The sequence below is a fragment of the Tauraco erythrolophus genome, chromosome 10 (genome assembly GCF_009769465.1).
Source record: "Tauraco erythrolophus isolate bTauEry1 chromosome 10, bTauEry1.pri, whole genome shotgun sequence".
NCBI classification, from domain to species: domain Eukaryota; kingdom Metazoa; phylum Chordata; class Aves; order Musophagiformes; family Musophagidae; genus Tauraco; species Tauraco erythrolophus.
In genome coordinates, this window is record NC_141474.1 from 5,609,105 (window position 1) to 5,625,243 (window position 16,139).

Sequence of the window (16,139 nt, forward strand, 5' to 3'; positions counted from 1 at the left end):
GAAGCTATTGGCTTTGCTATAAGGATCCTTTTCTGGAGGTGCATAAAGCTGGGATCGCGTTTGACAAGGTAATAGGATGCAAAAACATCACCTTCATCTGCCAGAATTGCTTACTTTTCTTTTAATGTAAGAAAAAACAAACTGAAAATGATGATAAAGTGATGTAAGTCTAAGCACAAGCTTTTTCTTGATCCATCTGATCACAACATAGATGCTAGCTGCCTCTGAATTCTAGAAATGGCAAAACTGCTTGAAAAATTTGTGACTTGTAGAGAACCTTTCAGCAATCATTTCTTCCTTCAATGAGCCTGCCCCAAACAGTTCTGCAGAGTGAGAAAAGCTGAGGTACGAAGGATTGTTTGACGTTAGTAGTACTGACGTCAGCTAAATAACCCCTCGGCACCTCTTTGCCTCAATGCTTCCAGGAATTCTCTGTTCTTTGTCAAAGTTCTGCAAGTCTTAAAATCTGGGGGAGGATGATAAAATGTCAGCCGTGTGTGTGTACTAAAGACCTGTTGCATCTCCTTTCCAAACAAAAGTTGAGAAAGACATAGGTTATTTCTCATTTTAATAAGATAATTATTTTTGCATCAAGAGAATTTATTTATTTGTGGTACTTGGTATCCTAGAAAAATAACCTTTCTTCATGTGTCAGTGTATAACCTGCTGCTTGCTGTATAAGCTTCTAGTGAAGATCAGATTAGCAATGCATGTTTTTAAAATGCTTTATTTTTTTTAGAGTGCCTCATGCCGAGATTCCCTCACACCTCACTAAAGACATGTACTTGTTTCTATGATAAGTATTTGGTGTAAATCAAAAAAAAAGAAAATCAAAATAAGAGAATGGCAGCACTTCCATGTCATTGCTGTTAAGTGTATGCTCTTCACGTGTTGGTCCGTGGGCATCTGGTTTTATCGAGTATGAAGGAACGTGTGAAGGCTCCTCTCAAATTAATAGGACATTTTCTTTTAACAGATGAGAGATTAGTGGCTCTCAGACCCATCCTTTATTCACAAGCCCCTTGAGGTGTCCTGTTGCAAAAAGTCCTTCTTAACCAGGAAAACCTCTTGAGGTGCTAAAGCTTCTGGCTCCTTTCTGCAAGCCAAGGTTTGGGGTGTTACGTGGAACAGACCAAAATGACGTTAAGCATATGAAAGAACACAGTTTGAGAGACACAGAACTGTGCTGACTTGAACCAGAGGTGGATTTGTTGTAACCACTGAGCCAGGAATGGATAGTGCTTTTTATTTTAATGGGAGGAAATACAAACAGTAAAAAGACATGGAAGTGCTGCTGTTCTCGATGTTTAAGAGTAGCTCAGGAAGGAAAAGATGGCATTTACGTTTTGGACATTTCACTGGACGAATGTTTTTTAAAAACCAACTGTGACTTATTTCTGAGTGTGTCCTGATAGCATATCTGTTTGTATATTATGTAAACTATTTTAGTAATCCTTAAAAATAAATTTACTTGTTTGTTTTATAAACTGTTTTAAGATTTGCCCATTGAATTTTAAGCAGTCAGACTTTTTTCAAATGTTTTAAGATTGTTCCTTTTACCTTTGACCAAATACAGATGCCTAAAGTACAGCCTTTTGCAAAGTTTAGAACTTTTAAGAGAGTGGGATGGTAGGTACTGGGACGCAGATGCATATACTAATATCAGGGCTTTTCTCTAATGGGGCACAATTCAGGAAATTGTAATAGTTCTGAGCTGTCTTTTACTTGGTGTTCTTGTACTATTCCGCAGTTCTGATTTCAGCTGGAACTAATGATTAAGATATGGTTCACTTGTTTCATTAGTCTGATATAAGAGTCAGCAGCTGACAAAAGGGATGACTTCATTCTTGTTCCACTCCCAACTGTGTCTTCCTGTACCTCTGCTGCTGCGAACCAGTGCACTGTGAACTGACTGGAGGCACAGGGGTTTTTTTCCTACTTTTTTTAGGAAAAAAAGTATATACTTGGCAGAATTGGCAACCACAAAAAAGACTTAAGTTATGATGCGAAAGCAGGAGATTCTATGCTCTTACACTAATAAACCATGTGTAATCCAGGTTATTTTCTGTTTCTAAAACTGCCTCCCTAAGACTATGGCATATTAAAAAGCTCTGCTCCCCTGTTTCAAGACAAAATAGGAAGGTGCCTGGAAACTAAAGACTTAATGTTCAACTTCAGGTAGTGCCAGATAAAGGAGAGTCACTTTTTTTTTTATTATTATTAACCGTAGGGAAAGTGAGGTATATTTCCAAATCTATGGTTTACTGCTTAGGAACAAAAGCAAGATGCTATACACAGTAGCCCCTGCCGGAGGAGGGGGAGGGCTTGGGATTAGAAGACTGTTCCTGCTGTTGAAGTAGGTCCTTTTCGTAGCTGTTTGTGGCTTTGTCCTTAAAGGGCGCTCATTAAATATCCACAGGTACTTAATGCAGATCTCATGCAGAACTCCTCCTCAGCCAGAGGTGAAGAGTAATGTCTGTCTGTGTCGCTTACAGGCAGCTGATTACTATCCTCCTTGGGTAATTACTTCATTGCCTGCAGCAAACAAAGCCATTTGATGTTTTCCAAACTGTAAAATACTTTGGCCTCTTCTAGAGCAATCTCACTTCTGAAGTTGAACTGTCCCTCAGCAGCTCAGCCAATTAAATAGTCTGTGACAGCAGAAATGTGCTTATATAGAGCAAAGACACCAGGTCTGCCTTGGGACTGAGAAGGTGAATGTTTCTTGTGGGCTCACAACACACAAACTTTGGGCAGAACGCAATCTTTGGGGAGCAGAACCAGCTACGCACCGATTTGCAGACAAAATTCCCAGCACTCTGACTGCATTTTCCAGTCCAGTTTTCAAACTCCTTGGGTTGTGATCAGGCAGACACCCACAGCTGGCGAGAGCCCCCTTGAAGGTAGCCAGCCCACGCAGAAGGTGGAGCATGGCCCCTCTGTGCTACTCCTGCTGTCGCCTTTGAGCATGGCGAGGATGGCAATGCCCAAGTTGCCTTCAGCAGTGGGTGTTGTAAAAGGGACCTAGAACAATGCGCAGCCCCGTCTGTTATTACCTTGTCTCTCACACCCTTCTCTGAGTCACTTTGCGCTGAGCCGTGGAGTTCTGAGCGTGCTAAGCAGGTTTGCTAAAAGGACTAATTTTTTCTCACCAACAAAAGCATTTGCTTGTTTTGCACAAATTAAAAAAAGAAAAAAGTCATGGTTGTAATTTCTTTTTTTGAAAAATGTTTTGAACTAATACTAGTTCAGCTCAAACTGAGTGCAAAAGGCAAGGTGAGCTCCATTAAGGTAGGCATAAAAGTATTTCCTGTACAAAATGCAGCTGTATGGACCATCTGCAGTGCAATCACTGGCGTGCTGTATTTAGGAAAAAAAATCTGGTTTTGGAGGAGTGCAATGATATATGAACAACTTGCCAGATTCTGTGCCATGACCCTGAAGCACAGCTGGAAAATTGTAAGTCTGAAGTGATCCCTTCTATTTTATAAGTCCAAATCATGCAGAGAACAATTTTTCATGCATTGTTTCTGCTGTAAGACAAACTGCAAAATTGTAGGAGTATGGAGGTGGTGGTGTTCTTGCAGTCCTCACAGCTGTCCTGTGTCCTGTTTTATTGTCAGCTCCTGACAGTTGGATTTATAATTGAATGCCTGGACAACCTCATTCCATGTCCAACAGGTGGAAGCACCCTTCCCCAAATTCCTCCATGGCTCTCGGGAGCCATGTCAGTCAAGGAAAAGGGGGAGGGAGACTGGGGGGCTCCAGCTGATCTTTCGGCTGCAATAGCCAGCTGCCCCTTTCTAATTTTAGAAGGGGTGTGCAAGAGTAGTATGGAGTGGAAAACTTTCCAAACGTCTCTCTTAAAGCTGCAAAAACCAAGTTAGCGTAAGACGAGATTGTGGCTCTTTATGCTTAACTTACAATCTGTCTCCATCCACCACTTCCAGTACTTGAGCAGTGTTTGCTGTGGTTTATCTTTAGTGAGCAGTTCATCAAACTGGAGCGTGTTCAAGTCTTCCTTTTCTCTCAGCTGTGGCTGTTTTCAGGTAAACGGCTTCTTTATTTCTAATCTTAGAGAATTTCACAAGATGATTGCATTTTCCATAAGAATTGTCTTTCTCTTCTCTTTTTATGTGATGTTTGCCTGTCAGAGTTTTATGGCCATTGGTAGGGAATCTTTGAAAAAGTAATCTAAAGTTCTACAATTAAGTTCTACTGACAGATACAGAGAATAAATAGAAGCTATAAAGAAGGAAAAACAGTAGACAAACACCGCCTTTTAATTTTATTTGACTGACTGAAAACAAATTATTTTCATGTTTGAGAAAATCCTGATGTGTAGCCTTGTTTGCCTGAATATGAAAAGGAGGAGCATGAAAACTAGATTAACTGCTTCTAAGCAGAAAAGAGAAACTATGTTTAAAAGCATAATTAAATAGGTAGTGCATTACAAAAGTGCTGAATAATTTAAACCGGCTGCCAATCCAGCAATATTAAGCAGTAAATTTAAGCAAACACTAGGTGATGACGGGGAATGTAATAATGTAATTTGCCCTAGTCTGCAATCAGGGCTCCCATACACTGTGGTAACATTGTTTTCATTGACTGAAATTGTCATTATTATTAATATTACTACTTAGTGCCTTCTCCTGCACTTGGGAGGAGCAGGTTTGCTCTCTGAGGACTCGGGAGGGAATTAAGCACTACTTACCAGTTTTTTTCCCATTGGAGCTCTGCTCATCTTTTGGTGTTCGTGTATTTTTTTCCCTCATCTGGCAAAACAAAATCATTTTCGAAGGTTTAACCACTGACATCACAAGCTTACCTCTTGTTTCAAAGGAGGTATGCTTACACTGGAAAATATACTCTGTAATTAGTTTGTGTATGTAAAAGAACCAAATTAAAGTTAACTGGGTATCCTGTAATTGTGATATGATTAAGTTCTGTGTTGCCTAAGCTTCACAGCCGTAATGGTCTCTCAGTGTTTGGAGTGGTTTTGTATGGTGTTCCCATATTGGAATAATTTATATGCAAATATTGACCGTTCTCAAGAGGAAAGGCTATGTAAAAATTGTTTAATCCTTTTTGGTTAGGATTAAAAAAGGGGGAAAAAAAGCTCCAGTAGTTCTAGTGATCCTTTAGTGGTTGGGGTGGTTAACTTTCTGACCCTGTGCTTCCCCCAAGAAATTTAGCATCTGTAGTCAAACAATCCTACTAATGACTGAAAACCGGACTCTGGTGAAGTTGCAGACAAGCCCTGAAGGAGACATTCCCAAAATAACTGTAGGAATAATTTCTTTTTTCCTATTCTAATGACTTTCCATCTTCAGTGGAAACAATTTTGTTACAGTTGGATAACATCTCAGACCTATTTTTGAAACGTGGGTGGCTTTAATGCATCTTTGGGTTGGAATCTGTGCAGCAGAAGATAGTATACTAACAAACTCTTCCGGGTTTATAATGACTGTTCAAAGCAAAATTCAGCCGGCGCTAGTCACCTCTGTGAAGTTTTGCAAATGCTGTTTATTTAAACTTAAATTTGGCAACGGGGAGACTGTAATCAGAGCCGCTTTCATTTTGAAAAAAAAAAAAAAAATTTTATACAGATGACTTAGCTGTGAATACAAACGACTAAAAAGTGGAGCCCTAGTTTCGACTGGGGCCGCTCCAGGAATGCCAGCATCAGCGCTGGCACCGCTCTGCAGCGGCGGTTTAATTAATTACCATTGCCAAGTCCTGTTCTTGCACCAAAACCCAGCGCTCTGCCGCAGCTCCTTGCTTTTACACCATTTGCATGCGGACTCAACCAGCAGGTCGAGCCTGCACAACCGGGGGCGGGGGGGAAGCTTTCAGAAAAATACTGGGAAAAGACGTTTTTTGGAGGTTGAGGGAGAGCCCGGCGCACAGGGAAGCGTAAGGACTCGGAGCTCCCCGGGCCCGTGCGGTGACGGGAGGCCCGGCCGCCCCCGCCCCGAGGCCGGGACCTGCCTCGCCCGGGGCCAGGCGCGCCGCTGCGGGGGCTTCCCGGGCACCATGAAAGGTGCGCTCGGCCGGCGCCGCCCTCAGCCCTTCCCGCCGCCCGGGGTGCACCTGCAGCGCGGCGCCGGGGCCGCGACCGCGACGCTCCGGGCTCCGCTCCTCACCTCAGCCCGACCTCGGCTTCGGCAAGGTAGGCGAGCTGCGGGGCCGCCGCGGTGCTGCTCGCGGAGGCACCCCGGGAGAGAACGGAGCCGCGCCGCCCCGCCGCTCGGGTGCGGCCCGCTCCAGCGAGGCGGTGGGACAGGGTGGGGAGGCCGCGCCGCACCCAACATGGCCGCCGCCGAAGTTGAGGTGCGGGCGGTGAGGAGGGGGAGCGACTGGCCGCCGCCATGTTGGGAAGGTCCGCGGCGGGCCCGGTTATCGCGAGATTTGGCCTCTCGCTCCCGCCCTGCCCCGCGCCGCCGCTCTCACCGCCGCCGCCGCTCCGTGTCAGTCGTTGGCCGGTAATGGCGGCGGGCTGGCGCCGCTGAGGGGGCCGCGCGCCGGCGGGCAGCGGAGCCGAGCTCGGGGCGCCGCCAGCTCCCGCCGCCCTTCTCTCTGCTTCTGCGGGATGTGCCGGGACCTACCCCCGGGGCAGCGGGCGTCGATCGCCGCCGCCGCGACCAGGTGAGAAGGCGCCGGGAGCGGCCCGTGCCGCCGCCCCAGGCCGAGCTCGGCCCGGCGCCGCTGACGGCCGCTGTCCCGCTAGGGGCCGGGGCGCCGAGCGAGGTGGAGCCGGGGCGGGGCTGGCGGTGGGGGCCGGGTTCGTTCGCTGGCGGGGACTCTGCGGGCCCGGCCGGCGGCCCGGAGTGCCGGCAGGCGGGCGGTGCTGCCGGCTGTCACTCGGCTCGGCCTCTGCTGCTGCCGCCCGGCTCCAGCGTCCTCGGCTCCGCTCGTCTTACCCGTTAAGTCTCTCCCTGTTTCTTCTTCTAGTTTTAATTTGTTTTCTGCTGCTGATTCGATCGGGGGGTAGCGGAGGCAGCGAGAGGGCAGGGGAGCTCTGGTTTCACTGCCGTCTTTCGCCTTGTATGGGAAACCCGCCGAAACCGGGTGTTTCTGCGGAGCCGTGCTGGCTCCGGCTCCGCCGCCTCCCGAGCCGCTTCCTGCGCCCGGGCGGGACGGGCAGAGCCCGGCTGCTCCCCGCTCCCCTCGGAAGCCGTCCCGTTGTACCGGGTCAGGCTTGTGAGGGCGCTTTTAAAGTTTAAATGCCCGCTCTGTTTGTGCCGGTGCCGTGGACTTCCTGCCCGTGGGCCGTGCCGTGCCGGGCTGGGCTGGGAAGAGAGGACTGGGACCGCTCGGTGTCTGCCCGCTGAAAGTGCTTCATACATCCCGGCGTAACGTCTGCCCCGAGCGTTTTCTGACTTCTTTGGTGCCATTCATTTTGGCTGTTGTTGGCATAAAGGTTTCTATACTAGTGTGACTGTGGCTTTTTTTTTTTTTTTTTTTCCTGCGGATGCAGTTTTCTGTGATATAATGCATACTGTTGATGTCGAGTTTTGGAAATAGTTTATCTCTTTCTGTCTTTGGCTATAAGCTGTAGCTCAGCAACCAAGCATCTCCTTGCGCATTGTGTACGTACGTGCATGTGGAGGTTTATGTGTCAGATAGCTTCATTGTGGAGAAGAATGCTCCAGTGTCTTGCGCTTGAAATCTTACAACTTGGCCGGTCAGTTCTGTGTTTTGGTCATTTTAGGCTACTTCACAGGGCTACAGAGAGTACAGGCTTGAAAACTCGTTCGAGAGTGTACTGCGACCGAAAGCATAGTGCTTGTGAGGAGCTCTGGGTGGTCGGGTGCTGGTTTGTTGTGCTGCAGCTGAGCTCAGAGCATTCTGTCAGTCCGTCTGCGCGGACAGGCTAAGTTACATGAACTGCTTGCTCCTGCTCCTTGGTGTAGTTCTGGTTGCTACAACAGTTCCATTGGGTAATGCTTTAGGTAATGAAATGCAACTGAAGGTGTGGCCACACGGACTCTGTAAACTGTTGAAGGCTTCAGTTTCTGTGGGTGACGCGACCTGAAAGAAAGGGACGCTGCATCCACTAAATAGAGCAACTTAATTTATGTAGCCATGGCATCTTTCTACGGGGGGCCAGGGCACGGTGGAAATGGCGCTGCGGTTGGGGTGGATTTTCTGGTTGACTTGCTAGACTAGGCGTGGTAACAACTGAAAGGACATGGCTTTAAAACTATAAAATGTTTTATCTGCATGAATTTGTATTGAGCTGGTGCATAGCTTAAGTTTGCCACTGCACCACTGGGGAGACTTTACAGATACAACAGTCCCAACGTGGACGGCGTCCTGAAATAACTTTATCAGCGAGTCGTGCTACCATAGTAAAAGCATCCCTTTAATGGGTAAGAGTCTAATGTTGGAATTGCCACTTCTACTCTAAAGGTTTTGTTGACTCAGGTATAATGAGCTTTCTGCATCTCCTTGCACTCCTCTACCAGGCACACTGCTTGTTTCTGGTGGAAAGCTATGTTGTATCAAACACGCTTGTGCAGAAAGCCATTAATGCAATTAGTCTCATTGACTTTAGGGTGCCCAGGTGAGGCAGTAGCCCTATTAACGTCATTAAAGTTCAGCCTGTGTTTGAAATCAGGAACGTTAGTGCACATCATGCTGGATTATTTTACATTGCTGTATCCGTGGCAGTTAGGTGAAGCTGCATAATGTAAGATGAGCGAGCAGGGTCTCTGCTGTGGCTTCTCTTCCCCCAGTTTGACCAGTTCTGGCATTTACCGTGCAGCAACCTGATTCAGTTTGATAAACTGGTAGAAAATTAAGCCAACAAAAAAAAGAAAAAGTGAATAATTTTCTGCTGGGTTAGTGAGTCGGACTGGCTTGTGACGCAGTCAGATGAGCACTGCATCTATCACAGAGGAGTGGCAAGATTGCTAGGGAAGGTGGGGAGGAGTATATGCGTTCCTTCATCACTGTCCAGTTGCTAAATCTGCTCAGCTCTACCTTAGGAATTTACATCAGGAGTGTGACTTTTTTAATCAGTGCAGCAGAGCTGTTTGAACTGTGCTACTGATGTACTTAAACGAATATAATTCATGCTATTCAAACAAATATGAGAACAAGTAGAGTGGTATAATAATGATAACAGAAGGTTTTGGTTGGAAAGAAAACTTTCCTAATACAGTTAATATATGAGACATACGACTGGATCAGAATGTCTGAGTGTAAAATGCATCCATAGATGTAGGTGCTTGTGCTAATGATATAATAGATGTTAATGGACTACTCGATTGAGAATGAAATTACTTGTATGCGTAAGTCTGAAACCTTTGTCAATATACTGGAGAAAGAATAAAGCAAATAAATTAACTAATCAATTATATTAGGTCAATTGAAACTTACTGAGTGCTAACAGAAATTCTAGCTGTGTTTTAGCTTCCTAAGAGCATTCATCCCCGAGGGCGGAATCTCACACTAGGTCTGATCGATAGCAAACAAGTGTAAGAGTTTAAAAACCAGTTACATTTTTCTCTGATGTTTTCCGGTCATATTAACATGATGCGTTATGTTTGCTAATAGTGAATACATCAGGTGGAATTGTTATACGGATACAGAAAAGTCTGGATTTAGGGTTTAGACACATAAAGCATTTAATGGGATGGAATTGTTTAAATATGAGAAACTATTTCATTGCTGTTTTTAGCTAGTTCAAGAAGTGTTCTGCTTGTCCTGGGGTTTTGGGCTGTTTTTTGTGTCTCATGTTGTCATTGAGACATCTTTGAGATGCTACTTCTGCATGCAATTTCAGAGCAAAGGCATCAAACTTGAGAAAGTGACATTTGGAACGTTTTCCCTTAAGTTTTTATGCACTTCGTTCTGCTTTGAAACAAAACAGCGATCAGCCTGCAGTTGACAGAGCTGCAGATGAAGTTGTTGCTCTGCTCGTACGTACTTGGTGGTGTTGAGCAGTTGAAAGCTGTTGTCTTAGACTCTCAAAATTGGCAGGTCTGGTTCTTGTACTTGGCTGAGAGGATTGCCTGTGAGTTCTAAGAAGACTCCATCACAGTGGAGTGTTTCTTGTGAGATGACAGGCTGAGAGAGTTGGGGCTGTTCAGCCTGGAAAAGAGAAGGCTTCGGGGTGATCTTATAGCAGCCTTCTAGTACTTAAAGGGGGCCTACAGGAAAGCTGGAGAGGGACTTTTGACAAGGGCGTGTAGTGACAGGACAAGGGGCAATGGATTTAAACTGAAAGAGGAGAGATTTAGATTAGATCTAAGGAAGAAATTTTTCTCTCTGAGGGTGGTGAGGCACTAGAACAGGTTGCCCAGAGAAGCTGTGGCTGCCCCATCCCTGGAAGTGTTCAAGGCCAGGTTGAATGAGGCTTTGGGCAACCTGGTGTAGTGGAGGGTGTCCCTGCCTGTGGCAGGGGGGTTGGAACTAGATGATCTTTGAGGTCACCTCCAACCCAAACCTTTCTGTGATTCTATGATTCTATGAGACAGGATTCGTTGAAGAATTTGAGCATATTCTGCTTAATGGATTTATTATGGGCTGTAAGAATTGAAATCTTCTAATACGCAGTTTTTAGTAATGGGAGATGGAATGGTGAACTTTTGTTTTGAAGGAAACAAATGCAGGAGTATTTTATTCATTCTTGAAACTGGGGTATGTTGCTTATTTTCTTTTCTGTCAGAAATGCAAAGATCTTTGAAGTCAAAGAAAATACAGAACTTCTGAATGAATAGGCAAACCGTGACGTGCATCTCCTTAATAAATGGATGTATTCTCTGTGCCTTTGTGCTCCGATTTCTTCTCGAACAATGAATCAAGTTACACTAGCTGTCACAACATTCATTGCAATAGATTTCCTCAGAGTATGTCCTAGCATGTGATGCTGCAAAGACATTCAGTGCATTTTGCTTTCAGTAAAACCACTAATCCATTTTTAGTGACTTTTTTTTTTTTCATCACTTCTACATCGCTTGTGATGAAGCAGAGAGGCTTTTGCAAGTTGCCATGTCTTCCCGTAGCAGAAGTGTATTGTAAGTGTCCATCCTCAGCATTCAGTTGGAGAGAGTCAGATTCGGTAATGTTTCATTTATAGAAAAATACTCACTATAGTTTGGATGCAAATTTAGTAGCTGAGTGATGCCAGTGATTTAATCTTAGAGCTCAGGAAACATATTCATGTTTTTCTACTATATTTTTTGACATTTGATGGGTGCATGACTGTTGATGTAATTTATCTTCCTGGTTAACAGCTAGAAGTAGTGAAGTGCTCTGAAATTCTTTGCTGCTTTTCTGTCTGCAAGTGTGTGATGTGTCTTGATTGCTCATTTGTTTTGTACTACCTTAATATCCCTAAAAGCTTTTTAACATTTTTCTAACTTAAGACAGATGAAATTTCATTGGTATATTTCTTTTACTTTTGAGGCTTTTTTGGTTTTAATTAGTATTTTCCAAAGTCATAATGACTGGAACGTGAGGAACTCTGGTATATTTACTGTTTGCATTACAAGACAAAGTACTGAATATTATCTGAAATTTTACTGGTTCAGATCAGCTAACATTCACAAGCTCCTTGGGCATTGTTGGTGTTTGTTACTTCCAGCTTTTTCTTGCATCAGCTTCACGTAGTTGTATCCATTGTTATTACAAACAGCCTGGCACTTGGGGTGCAGTGCAATCTGGTCTCGTTTTCTAAGTTGAATAGTATTAGCATCCAGTCAGATGAAATATCAGCAAAACTACCTATAAAGGCATTCCGAATAGTTTGAACCCATTGACTCTTTAGCTCAGCACCACTCAAAAATCATGAGATGAAAAATCCCCAACTTTGTAGCGGAAATAATTTTGAAGGAGCAAAGCAGAGATTACAGGCTCGAGATAGCATGGGTGGAGAAGTGTTAAGATGAAGTTTGTGTTCGTGAAACATTGTGTGGTTGGAGTTGTGCTTGGATTTTGAATATTACCTTCCTTTCAGAGCCTTTGCCCCTGAAATACATTTCATTTGAAGGCTTATTACGTAAATGAGCATTGAAAGAACGTGGGGGCAGGACTTGTCTGATTCTACAGAGTCGGCTATAGATTCTGGAGATGTGGCACTTTTTTTGATAAATACATCATGGATTTGTTTGTTGTGCTGGAACTTGTCCTCAATCCTGAGGAAGGTCAGTAGATCACCTACGTCTGTTGCTTTAGGAGACAAAGTTGTCTTAAAATATGTTGAGGCAAAAAAAAAAAAAAGGATGTTACTCTTGTATGAGGAAACATTTTCTAAGCCCATAAACATAACCAAAAAAAGTCTGAGAACAATGTGTTATGGATGTTTTTAGCTCTCATTTAAATGGGATAACGCAATATCGTGAAAGCTCCTATTCCAGAAAAATGAGTAAGTAAAGGTATTTGTATTCCAGACTCAAGCATATCGTCATAAATTGTGTTCTGTGGTATTTGAGGAGATGTGGAAAGTGTTTCTGGCACCTTTAAATAGCAATTCCATCACTTTCAGTGGGCTGGCTAAGTAAAATAGTTTGCTTGACTAGGTCTGATTGTGTCTGTCCACCTGTGTATGTCTGTTATTGCCCGAAATGTAGAACTGTAGCTGGACAGACAGCAGCTCCAGAGGGTCTTTAGGATTCAGAAGTCAACTTTCAATTATTTGTACATGGAAACTTGAAGTATTTTTGTAAACAGAAAAAAGCATCCCTAAAACCTTTTATTTGCCTCTGTGCTCATTTTCCCCATGGGGAAGCTGTCGGCGCTGTGCGAGGCTAAGCATCCTGGAGAGGAGCTCCAGTGGTATCTCCACTGGTAAGAAGGAGGTGGTGGGAATGGTTCTCATTTTCTTCAGTCCCACTCACTCTCTTCAAGGTAAAGGCAGTAGCAGCTTCAAGCATTTGCTCTTTGGGAACAGCTGTAGATTATGGGACACAACAGCAGCTAGTACAGGACTGGTACTGATCCGACTCTTCTCTGATTCTTCCATTCCTTCTGCTTTTGCAAAGGTTGTAGCTTATGGTATGATGTAGCTAAAGCTACTAAAGCAAAAAGAACAAAAAAGCTACTTTCAGGCCTCACTAGATTCCCAGTCCACTCTGCTTTACCACGTAATCCCATTGACTTTCTGCCTGAATAAGGGAAGAGAGACTAAGGCGTAAAGAAAGGAAAAGATGGCTTCTTTTATTGGCTCTGCTGCCGTGTTGTAGCTTCAACTGTGTCAGGTGCTGGGCTCGTGCACTCCATACCCTGTTTGTAGCAAAACCTTCCACTTTGGGGATTAAACTTTTAAGAGTATCACATAGAAGCCAATATTAAATTTCTTTCTTTCCCTACTCTTAGCAAAGCTTCTTTTTTTTTTTTTTTTTTTTTTTTTGTGGTGTCCCTTTCATTTGGTATCCTTTGTGTTTTTATAAGAAACAAAGTCTTGAGGAATACTGTTCCCTGTGCATACTGGTTTGGGTTTTTTTTGCATAACCGTTAAATGTTAGTGAAAATAACAGTGGGCGATCTCTTGCTCACATTCTCTGCCTTCTCTGAATCTGTATGATTCAGTTTCCTCTCCTGTTTCCTTGTTTCAGTGCCATGACTTCTGAGTTTCCTCTTTCCTTTTCTTATCAAGGTTGTGGTACTAAGAAAAAAAAAATTCACACTGAAGGTGCTTGAAGAGCTTTACAGTTGGACCAATATACCAGTTTCTTTTCTTCCTTTTGCTTCTGTGCTGGTTCTTCAAAAATTTGTTCGATTTTTCTCTCCTTCCTGTCTTTCTCCATTCTGTTCCTTTTATATCCTGCTTCTCTCACCACTTTTCTTTCTCTTTTCCCAGCCTTGTTTTTCATCTCTTGAAATTTTTGTGTTCCTTTGCTAAACATATTCTGCTTTCATGTCTTCTGCTCTTTTCAAAATCCTGTACTCTTACCGCGTTGACTTGTTATTTTGTTATCAGTTGTACCTTTCAATGCCATCCTTGGTATGTTTGGTAGTAGATTCAGTGCTTGTTTCCCATCGTTTTTTGTTTGGCAGTTTTTCTGTTAGTTTCCATTTCGTCCTTTCTGATGTCTTCTCATGCACTTCCTGATCTGTCATTCCTCTTCAGCATCTTCCCATAGGACCAACGTTTGTGGAAGTGTATGTGGGATATGTCCATGTCTCAGTTTCTTCCAGGAGTTTGGAGTATATCCTTTTCTTGGTAGTTTCCACTTAGGTTCTCATCTGCAGCAGTTCTGCTGTGCCTTCTCTTGTGTATGTTTTTTTTTCATCTTGGACAAATTAGTAGAGAATGAGGTGGCCGCTTGGCGTGGGATTGACGTTTCAGAGCACGATGGTGTTTGTATTTTAACCATTCACCCAAGACTAGGGTCAGCAAACCAGCCTGGAATGAACCTGTGTAGGGTGTCTGTGCCTACCAGTGAACAATCAGATAACTAGGAGATCAGTTCTGCCGATTCTGCAGTCTTCCACCTTTTTTCAACAAAATTTAAGATCCCCATAGCCTTACCCAACCTGCAGATAACTGGTTTTTGCCATCACTGCTGTCTCCTCAGAAGTTCTTTGGAATTTCATATGCTGAGCTGCTTTTTGTTCCCCCTTCCTTTAAGTTGTATAGTAAATAGTGGTGGATTGTTTAGTTTAGCAGAAGAAATCTTTTTGAAGTAGTTATTTCAGAATATAATTTCTACAATGTGTTTATTCTTAAAGTTGTTCATGGGACATTAAGACAACTTTTGTATTGATGTAAAATATATTTTAAAAATAACTTAAACTTCCTTTGCAAAATTTTTTAGTTTAATGTTATTCTCTGGTCAATATTCATTTCAGTGTATTTTAGCATTTAACTGGTTCGCTACCCTGCATGCAAATCCTATAAATAGACGTGGCAACTGTGTCTTGATTTATTTCTTTTCTCCCCCACCCTCTAGCTGTACTCTTGCTAGCATTAAAGTGTCTTCTCTGTCTGAAATAATTCCTTGCAGAGACAGGGTATTGAATTATACAAGTGCTTGTTTTTTGTAGAGTGCTGCTTATTCACGTAAACTGTTAACAACAGAAAGAAGTTATTCTGTTAATCTGTAGAAATTCAAAGGTTGGTGGGAATCAACATGATTTGTGGGTAGGTTTTGAAAAGCTTCTAAACTTCTGCCACCCTTCCAAAGGAGGAGGAGAGGGACATCTGAAAACCAAACCCTTACAGTTACGAAGATTACGTCACGACTGAAACTGCAGCGTTGACTTGCTGAAACTGTAGACAGCTCCAGAATTCTCAGTTCTTCCATGTCTTTTTTTCCAACGGCAGCAACCTGAGTTAAGCAAAACTGCTCGGTGGATCTCAGCTGGCTGCACTGAAGCTGGTAGGAGTCGTATCGTGCACTTGGAGCTGGCACTGCCGGTATTCGTTAGGAGAAATACAGCAGGATGCTTTGTGATTACTTTGCAGCTCGTACAGGAAGGAGGAGAGGTTGAGTGGCCTTTGATAGAGAGGCGTCATCTACTTCTGAACCAAGGCACTGAGACAGAATCATTGACTGTGACCGTCAGCACACATCTGTGAGTTGTTAGAAGAACTCAGGTGTTCTCAGAACTCTGTTCGCTGTTTGTCTGACGGACGTTCTGTTCGGCTCAGGTAAAGGACTGACAGCTTTTACTTGAGTGTTAGGATGAAAGGTATAACAAGCGATTTCAACCTTTTTTTAATTAATCTGGTACTGTCCATAGAGAGTTAAGGAGTACATAGAGTATATTACAATGCTGCATTCACAGGGGCATCATAAAATAAACTATATTTTGACAGGCTGAGAGAGTTGGGGCTGTTCAGCCTGGAGAAGGCTCCAGGGTGATCTTACAGCAGCTTTCCAGTACTTAAAGGGGGCCTACAGGAAAGCTGGAGAGGGACTTTTTACAAGGACATGGAGTGATAGGACATGGGGTGATGGCTTTAAACTGAAACAGGGCAGATTTAGATTGGATATAAGGAAGAAATTTTTCACTCTGAGGGTGGTGAAGTAATGGAACAGATTGCCCAGAGAAATTGTAGATGCCCCATCCCTGGAAGTGTTCAAGGCCAGGTTGGATGAGGCTTTGGGCAACCTGGTGTAGTGGAAGGTGTCCCTGCCCGTGGCAGGGGGGTTGGAACTAGATGATCTTTGAAGTCCCTTCCA

At 43.8% G+C, this 16,139-nt stretch overlaps 1 protein-coding gene across 3 annotated transcripts in view; it reads left to right on the forward strand.

Annotated features, from left to right (window-relative positions):
• The first annotated feature begins 6,567 nt into the window (after positions 1 to 6,567).
• Positions 6,568 to 16,139, forward strand: part of CEP350 (centrosomal protein 350) — a 78,518-nt gene continuing 68,946 nt past the window's right edge. For all 3 annotated transcript variants that reach the window (XM_086617797.1, XM_086617798.1, XM_086617799.1), the window contains exon 1: positions 6,568 to 6,648. The gene's annotated coding sequence lies outside the window, so the exon portion shown is untranslated. The remainder of the gene's footprint in view (positions 6,649 to 16,139) is intronic.